At 50.8% G+C, this 9,615-nt stretch overlaps 1 long non-coding RNA gene across 1 annotated transcript; it reads right to left on the bottom strand.

Annotated features, from left to right (window-relative positions):
• Positions 1–3,202: 3,202 nt before the first annotated feature.
• LOC132670457 (uncharacterized) lies at positions 3,203–5,275 on the bottom strand. The gene is made up of 2 exons (XR_009606697.3): positions 4,260–5,275; positions 3,203–3,964 (listed from the first exon to the last, which is right to left on the bottom strand). It is a non-coding gene; the product is annotated as an uncharacterized LOC132670457 (long non-coding RNA).
• Positions 5,276–9,615: the final 4,340 nt, after the last annotated feature.

The raw sequence follows: 9,615 nt of genomic DNA on the forward strand, positions 1-9,615 counted from the left end.
CCCTTGATCCGGGCGGGGGGTGGGGGTGGGGGCTTTGGGGGCGATGCCCCTTCCTGACATCCGATGTGACGGGAAACTGAGCACTACTGAAGGGGCTCCTGTCACGGGGAGAGGGACTCTTCCTGCCGTGGTGCGGTGGGTCCTGCCAGGAGTACTTTCTTTCCAGGTCCTACCCTTCTTCAGAGGCACTGCCCTCCCCAAAGGAAGGAACCTCCCAGCAGCAGCTACACCCAGGCCCTCCCCGGGATCTGCTCTCTGCAGCCTTGGGGCCCAGGATCCGTGCGGGGCTGGGGTCCACCGCAGCCCTGCTGAGCCGGGGGACTCCCTCTCTCGCTTCGCCCTGGGAGGCTGGGAAGAGCTGGGAGGGAGCGGGCAACGCATCACCCCACCTGGTGGACGAAAGGAAGAATCACTACTTTGCTACTTCGTTAACGCACGATGGTCCTCAATTTTATCTTCCTTGCACTTGAAGACCCTCCGTGACCAGACACCTTCAACGCCTGCCCTGGAGCCGCTCTGCTTGTGCGTTGCTGTGTCATAAGCCGTCCCAAACCTGGTTGCATCAAACAGCCACCGTCTATTATGCTCTGGGATTCGGCGTGCCTGGAACTTGGATGGGGGAACCACAGGGCTTGACTGTCTCTCTTCCATGGTGCCTGCAGCCCCGACTGGAAAGACTCCTCGGGCTGGGGGCTGGAACCAGCTGGAGGCTTCTTCACGCACATCTAGCATTTCAGCTGGCGGGGGAGGGGGGGCGGGGGGGGAGGGGACTACTGACTCAGTGCCCACCGGTCACCCCTCCACGTGGCGTGGCTTCGGATAGTGAGACCTCTCACGTGACGCGCCAGGGTGGCGAAGTGAGTATCCCAGTGAACCAGAGCAAAGCTGCCTGGCCTTTTATGACCCAGGGCTACAGACTGAATGTATGTGTCCCCCCCTCCCCCCCAAGTTCATGTGTGGAAATCTTAATCCCACCGAAGTGGGGCCTTCAGGAGGTAATTAGGTTTAGATGAGGTCGTGAGAGTGGGGCCCCTGTGACGGAACCGGTGCCCTCAGAAGAAGACAAAGAGAGACCAGAGCTTTCTGTCTCTCTCCCTCTGCCATGTGAGGACACAGCCAGAAGGTGGCCATCTGCAAACCAGGAAGAGGGCTCTCATGTGATAACAAATCTGCCAGCAACTTGCCCTCGGCCTTCCCAGCTCCAGAACTGTGAGAAATCAATGCTTGTCATTTAAGCCACCCAGTCTGCGGTATTCTGTGACAGCAGCCCAGGTTCCCTGGGACACCCAGCCTCAGAAGGCCCATAACGCCATTTCCACCAGACTCTATTGGTCTGAGCGGTCACACGCCCGCCCAGGAAAGGAGAGGAGACACACACTGGCCTCTGGGTGAGAGAAAAACTTGGTGCCACCTTTTAAAACTACCACAGAGGCCGAATACTAGTAGTCAGAATAAGAAAGATTTACTTTTTTTTTTTTTTTTTAACGTTTATTCACTTTTTGAGAGACAGAGACAGAGTGTGAGCAGGGCAGGGGGCAGAGAGAGAAGGAGACACAGAATCCGAAGCAGGCTCCAGGCTCCGAGCTGTCAGCAACAGAGCCCGACGTGGGGCTTGAACTCACCAACTGTGAGATCACAACCTGAGCCGAAGTCAGACACTCAACCGACTGAGCCACCCAGGCACCCCAAGAAAGATTTAAAATACTTCACACATCTATCTGTTCGCTGGGTAGATTAATGAGGAAGCCAACGTATTATGACAGGTAAGAGTCTAAGATTAAAATCAAACACAACTGGGTTCAAAACCTGGCTCAGCCATTGTGTCCCAGAACAAGACACTTGACCTCTCTACATCTCAGTTTCCTCACTGGAATGATGAGGATAATACCTACCTGTAGGGCTTGGGTATGGGTTTTTGTCCTTATTTTGAGGATTACACAGGACAGCATATGTGAAGAAGTGTGCCACAAGCATTCAGAAAATGGTAGCCTCTTTTCCCTAAGGTATTTCAGAAGCTAAAATTCTGTTATTTCTATCATCTCAGACTTGCTAAGATATATTACCACTGCACATTTTTACAGATGTGTGGAAAGAACAGGTGCTTCTCTTCAGAGGACAACACCCGCATTCTTTTGGGAAACTGCTTATCCCCCCGCCCCAGCCCCGCTCCTGCAGCCAGCCGATGCCTCCCGGTCCCAGCGACTGCTCGAGGAGTTGACAAAAGAGCCAGACTGGAACAGTCACATCCTGCCTTCCACCTTCATGGCTGGTCTGGAGGAGGGCCATGACCCCAGAGGATCAGTCACACTCCTGGAGATTTGCCTCTTGATTGTCAACTAGCTGTTAGGGAAGCAGGCTACCGTGTGATTCCATGATTATCTGACAGCCATGATCCCAGCCTTATGGAGATGCCAGTTCAACAGAAGGAGGCCACCGTGCAGGAAGACACAAACACAATGAGAAGCCAGGACTGCGTGACGTACACAGAGCATCCTGGTTCCGTGAAGTCCTGGGTCCTGGGACCCACCTGCGTCTTTCTGGCGACATGGCCCGCCCCTTCCTTCCCTAAGCTATTTGGTTTGCTTTCTGTCGTTTGCAACCACAAAAATTCTGAGTCAACTACCACCCTGATTGATATATATTTTTATTAGAAAGGTAAATTGTTCATAAACTCCAGCACTTTCACTGCTACGAGGAAACAACGTAGTTATTGACGCACCTCGCAAGTGATAAAAGGGTTGAGAGCTGCTGACTTGAGCTTCCTGAAAGCTTATCACCGCTGCGGTGGTTGAACACGAGTCACTGAACGAGGAGAGTCTTCAGTAGGAAAGCCTCCTCCTTTTCCATGCTGGGCGTCGGGCTTTCTTACCTCTGGGTTCTGTCCTAACAAGAGGACCCTGGGCCCAGCCTGCAGGTGTCTTGCATGGCTCAGGGCTGTGGTCAGTGGAGGAGGGATGGGGTCTGGGGAGGGGGGGGAGGAGGAGGGAGTGAGGAGGGAGTACTGACCCACCCCAGCCCCAGGCTGAGACAAAGAAGATTTGAGGAGATTAGACACATGTGCCCTTGGGGCACTGCCCGAGAAAAGATCCCTTGAAAGCCCTGTGCTTTGATACAGTTCATTTCTCCTCTAATTGAGGCGTTGGCTTTGGGAGAAAAAAAAAAAAAAAAAAAGTTTGATTAGAACATAAACAAACGTTGTCTCTAAAAGTAGAAAAGAATCTTATTCAGAAGCTAAGTTTCAGGAGATAAAAGCAATCTTTAGTTTATAAAGTGAGTTTCCCATCCCATCCATAACTGACTTTTCTTTTCCATGGAAAGAAAAACAAAAACGGTCTCCTTGGGGAAAACAGTGTCCTTGGTCTGTTGGAGCTGAAGCACCGGGGAGGCCGGGCCGCTGCGCCCCACGTCTCCCCGAGCTCACCTCCGAAGGCTGAGACGCGGTGTTTCCCGACCCCGAGGAGCGTTTCTGACGTTCTGCGTGCCAGTCCGGTGAGCGGCTGTGACCCATGGTTATTACCTGTCTCACAGATGAGAAACCCGTCCTATCTTGAAAAGATGGGAAAGGGGTCTGTCCGGAAAGAAGGCAGGTAGCAACATAAACCTGTTGTTGAAATTGACGTGAAATCTCTTCCATACAGTCCTTGTGAGGCGGCCTCTTCCTTGTTCTTTGACACTGTGCATATAATTTGCAATGTGTGCTACGTGAGGGGGCGCCGGCTGGAGACTGGGGAGGAATGTCCTTCTTCTAGTTCCGTCCTGCTGTTCTCCTAGAGGAAGGGGCTGAGATCCAACTGGGCAGAGGCCGCATTGTGCCTTGGGCCACATCTACAGGTGGGCCAGCAATGATGGCGGATCAGCCTCCTTCCGGTTTCCTGCCTCCGTGGGCCTGAGATGTGACGTTGATAGGACCCTACCTCGCCCCCTCTTTCCTTCTTTCTCTTGCTGTTGCTTTCCTGCCACGAAGCTGTAAAAATTAATAAAGGGGACTTCACTAGAATGGAGTCAGGAGGTGGGCAGGGGAGAGCTCCCATGCAAACCCAGCAGGGAGAGACGGACCTTGTTCACCTTGCCCGTGGTCACTACTTTGCTGCCCCAGCAGGAGGAAGAAAGGCTCTCGTCCTCCTCCTTCCCCGGCCACAGCCCAGCCAATGACAAGCAGTCACAACTCAGTCAACGAGAAGCCGCCATTATATCCAACCCCCAGTTTATCCCGATGGACTTTGTGTTTACAAGAGCCTTTCCTCCATAAAAGAGCATACCTCTCCTTTGCTCTTGCTTGTCCTAGATTGTAATTCTCCGCCATTCTCGAATAAACCCATCGTTTGCTGGTAAAATAACCGGCAGTTGAATGTTTAAGGTCAGCAAAGCTAATGTGGAAAATTTTGCAATTTGGCCACATGAGTCTCTCTCCACTTTCCCTCACACATGTATCAGGACTCTCTCTTTCTTCTTCTATTTTAAAAAAAATTTTTTTTTAATGTTTGTTTATTTTTGAGAGACAGAATGCAAGCAGGGGAGGGGCAGAGAGAGGAAGACAGAGGATCCGAAGTAGGCTCCAGGCTGTCAGCACAGAGCCCGACACGGGGCTCAGACTCACAAACTGTGAGATCATGACCTGAGCCGAAGTCAGAGGTTTAACCGCCTGAGCCACCCAGGTGCCCCAGGACTCTCTCTTTCTTCCAACTCTTGGTGGCAGGTGGGCGGTACATTCCAGATTTGGATTTTGCCAGAGGGAATCGTCCTGTTTAGGTCTCTAGTGGAATGCACGGGCTCCAAACTGCCAGGGAATCAGGGATGCCGGGGAGGGTGGGCACCCGGTTAAGAATATCTCGTTTCCCATTTGTTCGTCAGGAGCCCCGCAGAGAAGAGGCGAACTTGCTCTTTCTTTCTGCCTGTTTTGCTCTTCCTGTCCAGTGGCAGCGAGTGTGTAAATAGTGCAAGAGATGATGTGAGAGACGATGACATAAACAAGAGAAACATTTTTCCTGTGTCACATGGAGTCTGCACTGTCACAGCAGCCCTGCTCTCCAAAGACACCAGGGCCCAGGCTCTGTCTAACTCGTGGCCGCCCCATCCCGAAGGTATTGACCTCATCTCCTTCTAAGTGGGCTCATCCTCCCACCTGTAGTCCGAATGGCATGGAGCAAGACTGAAACGTACTGGGGACGTAGACGATGAGCCCTTTCGTCTAAGGCTACAGACTTGGGGCCGACCAACTGTTCTCGTAAGCCCGGTTTTACGGGAATATAGCCCGTCTCATTCACTCGTTGCCTAATGGCGGCTTTCAAACTACAAGGACAGAGTTGAGCAGAAGCAACAGAGATACTCTGGACCACAAAACCTAAAATGTTTACTATCTGGCCCTTTAAGAAAAAGTTTGTTGAGGGGCACGTGGGTGGCTGAGTCGGTTAAGCATCCAACTTTGGCTCAGGTCGTGATCTCGAGGTTCTGGGTTCGAGCCCCACATCAGACTCTGTGCTGACAGTGTGGAGCCCACTTGGATCCTCTGTCTCCCTCTCTCTCTCTGCCCCTGCCCCCACTCGTGCTCTGTCTCTCTCTCAAAAATAAACATTGAAAACATTTTTAAAAAGAAGAAAAAGAAAAAGTTTGCTGACCTCTTCTCTAAGAGCAAGATCCGGAGGCTGCCTACTTAACCACAGGCTGTTGACTGGACCTTAGTCACATGGCCACACTGAGCTGCAAGGAAGGCTGGGAAATGTAGTCTTTATGCTAGGTGGCCATTTGCCCAGCAAGGCTTAGTTATTACTAAAGGAAAAAGGGGGAGAATAACTTTGGGAGGACAACCAGCTATCTTGCCTATGCTGGGTCATGGGACCTACTCATTTACCATCATGTTGGTTTCCTGGGTCATCTCTGCCTGCCTTCCTCATTGGGATGTTTTGTGCAGCAGAACCAGATTTCCGTTCAAGAGCTGACTTTCCTCTCAGAGTCTGCTTCCTGAACGCCCTTACCTTCACGTGCCTGGCTGTGCTGCCTCCCCTTCGCTTCGAGTCACAAAGTCTCTGCAGGCATGGTTCCTCCTGCTTCACTGCTCCACATCTTTGACAGAACTTGGTCCAAAGCAGCAATATCCAGGGTGCCCGGCCGGCTCAGTCGGTAGAGCGTGCAACTCTTGATCTCGGGGTTGGAAATTTGAGCCCCACATTGGGTGTAGAGATTACTTAAAAATCTTGGGGCGCCTGGGTGGCTCGGTCGGTTAAGCGTCCGACTTCGGCTCGGGTCGTGATCTCACGGTCCGTGAGTTCGAGCCCCGCATCGGGCTCTGTGCTGACAGCTCGGAGCCTGGAGCCTGTTTCCGATTCTGTGTCTCCCTCTCTCTCTGCTCCTCCCCTGTTCACGCTCTGTCTCTCTCTGTCTCAAAAATAAATAAACGTTAAAAAAATTTTTTTTTAAAAATCTTAAAAAATGTAAATAAAAGCAGCAATTCTGTTCCCCTCTGGGGATGGAAATCATCCTCCAGGCAAGTTAGGAACTTGTTGCACCCTTGATGGTGCATAAGTAGGAGTCCTAGCAGATGTCCCAATGGGTAAGGTCCCGCCCACCCCATTCCTATCCTATTTCTGGTCCCACTAGTGCTTTGGAATGGGACTTTCTCTATTGTCTCCTTCCATGACATTTCACCCTCGACACGCAAGCCCTCGGCTTCGAGGGTTTCTGAAGCAGGCACGTGTAGCTTCTTAACCCTCTCCTAATAGATCCGTCGCTTTTAAATACCCTCTCCCTGGGCCACATCCAATCCCTACTCCCATCACATCATCTCGGTTACGCCCATGAGATCATGTTTATCAGCTGTGTTCTGGCTTCATTCTGGAACTTGCTCCTGACTCAGGCATTGTCTGCATTTGAGTGCAGAACAGCTAAGAATCGGGTCTGGGGCAAATTTTGAAAGCATTATGTGCTATGTGAGCTTGCCATCTTCAAACAGTTGAAGAGCTGCCATGGAAAAGGGATTAGAACACTTCTATAAGGTTTCTGTAAGATTTGACTTTTTAAAACCAACTAGCGGGGTGCCTGGTGGCTCAGTTAGTTACGCATCCAACTTCAGCTCAGGTCATGCTCTCACAGCTCATGGGTTTGAGCCCCACGTCGAGCTCTGTGCTGACGTCTTGGAGCCTGGAGCCTGCTAAGGATTCTGTGTCTCCCTCTTTCTCTGCCCCTCCCCCACTCATGCTCTGTCTCGCTCTGTCTCAAAAATAAAAATAAAACATTAAAAATAAAAAGATAAAACCAGTGAGCAAGTATGCCTTTGGTAAATAGATCTAAAATAATAGTTGTTTTAAAAACCCAAGAAAGATACATCCATGAGATGGGACTTGTTCTGAACGGCCCATAATGGCAGGGCTGGGATCAAAGGGAAACACTTTTTGATATAAAATCAAAAAGGATCTGGTAAGAGGTGGAACTGTCCAGTGTGAAATGGGTTGCGTGGACAGGCAGTGAGATTCTGGTTTTGATAGTATTCAAGCTATAATCACCACTGGGCTGCGAGCAGAATGACGACTTTGACCAAGTGGCTGTCCTGGGCAACAGCCTTCTGATTACAAAGTGAAAAGAACTTTCTCACATCAACCCAGGTTAGAGGGGGAGTTTGGTAAAGAATTCAGCTCTCATCAGCTCTGAGGGGAAGTGAGTAGCTGGGCTCTGGGAGGGATGGGAATGAGATCAGCTCCGAGCCAGCCCCACTGTGGTGACTCAGCTCCCAGCTGTTTCTACACTTTCCTGAGAATCTGAAAGGCCATTGGCAAGACTGTGGGTCTGGGTTTCCCAGAGTCACGTGTTCAGCCCTGGCTCAATCAGAGGTGGTTATGAGGGTTGGAGTCTCATGCTTTGAACATAAAATCACGGTGACAGAGGGGCACCTGGGTGGCTCAGTGGGTTGGGTGTCCAACTTTTGATTTCGGCTCAGGTCACGATTTCGAGGTTTGTGGGTTCGAGCCCCTCATCGATCTCTGTGCTGACAGTGCAATGCCTGCTTGGGATTCTCTATCCTCTGTCTCTCTCTCTCTCTGCCTCTCCCCTGCTGGCTCTCCCTCTCTCTCTCTCCAATATAAAAAGAAATTAAAAAAAAATCGTGGTAACAGAGAACATCCATGCAATGGGTATAAAAGTTCTCAGAAAAGTTAGGAGGGCAGACACCCTCAAAGTGATCTTTAGGATCCTGTCCAAACTCAGGGTTCACTACTTCTTTTTTTTTTTTTTTTTTTTTTTAAATTTTTTTTAACGTTTATTTATTTTTGAGACAGAGACCGAGCATGAACAGGGGAGGGTCAGAGAGAGGGAGACACAGAATCTGAAACAGGCTCCAGGCTCTGAGCTGTCAGCACAGAGCCCGACGCGGGGCTCGAACTCACGGACCGCGAGATCATGACCTGAGCTGAAGTCGGCCGCTTAACCGACTGAGCCACCCAGGCGCCCAGGGTTCACTACTTCTGAGTCAAAAGTAATTCCAAGCAGGTGATGTTCTTTCTGTAGCTGGAAAGAGGGCGGGACTAACTCATCTTCCTCTGGAGGCGTGAATGGGAAGTACGGAGAGGGGATGGGAGAGGTGACAGCTGGGCCGTGGGGAGAAGCGGTGGAAGACGAAGAAACCGCTGCGGTCACCTCAGACTTTCGTGGGCTGCCTGCTGGGAAATGCATCGTCCAGATCAGAGCTGCCCACGGGCTGAATTATAAGCCGTCCTGAACTTCTGTCACTGCGTTGTTAAAATAAACTTCTAATCTTTAGAATAGTTTCAGGTACCTAGAAAGGCTGCACAAATCGTACAGAGCTCCCGTCCATCCCGTCGTCTCCCCTCTCGTTAACCAACCTCTCCCATCACAACGGTTCACCGTCACAACTGACGGACTGATGCTAACGTGTTTCCATCTAAACTCCGTACTTGACTTGGACTTCATGAGTTTTTCTCTAAGGTCATTTGTCGGTTCCCGGATCCCATCCAAGGGCGATTGGCTCCTGGGGCTTCCTTAACAAACCACCACAAACCCGGTGGCTTAAAACAACAGAAACGTATACTCACAGTTCTGGAGGCCGGAGGCCTAAATCAGTAGGGCATGGGCCCTCTGAAGGCTCTGGAAGAATCCTTCCCGCTGCTTCTGGCTTCTGGTGGCTCCAGGTCTTCCTTGGCTCGTCCCCATGGTGGGGGCTGTGTCTTGGCTGATGACTCCAAGCCTCGCTTATATCGTCACATGGACTTCTTGGTGTATTTCAAATTTCCCTCTCCTTTCTCTTATAAAGACACCAGTCACTGAATTTAGGGCCCACCCTAGATTCCGGATAATCTCCTCTCGAGATCGTTAACTTAATTACATCCGTAAGACCCTATTTCCACCTGAGGTCACATTCACAGCTGTTGGGAGTTGAGACTTGGACATATCGTTTGGTGGGGGGGGGGACACAATCCACCCACTACAATACCACATTATACCGAGTCACCCCGTCTCCTTAGGGTCCTCGGGACTGTGAGTGTCTCAGACTTTCCTCGCTTCTCGTGACCCTAAGAGTTCTGAGGATTGTTCACTGGTCAGGTGTTTTGTAGACTTTTTTTTTTTTTGGCTCTCCATACCCAATGTGAGCCTCGAACTCAAGACCCTGAG

Source organism: Panthera onca, chromosome B3, assembly GCF_046562875.1.
Source record: "Panthera onca isolate mPanOnc1 chromosome B3, mPanOnc1 haplotype 2, whole genome shotgun sequence".
NCBI lineage: Eukaryota > Metazoa > Chordata > Mammalia > Carnivora > Felidae > Panthera > Panthera onca.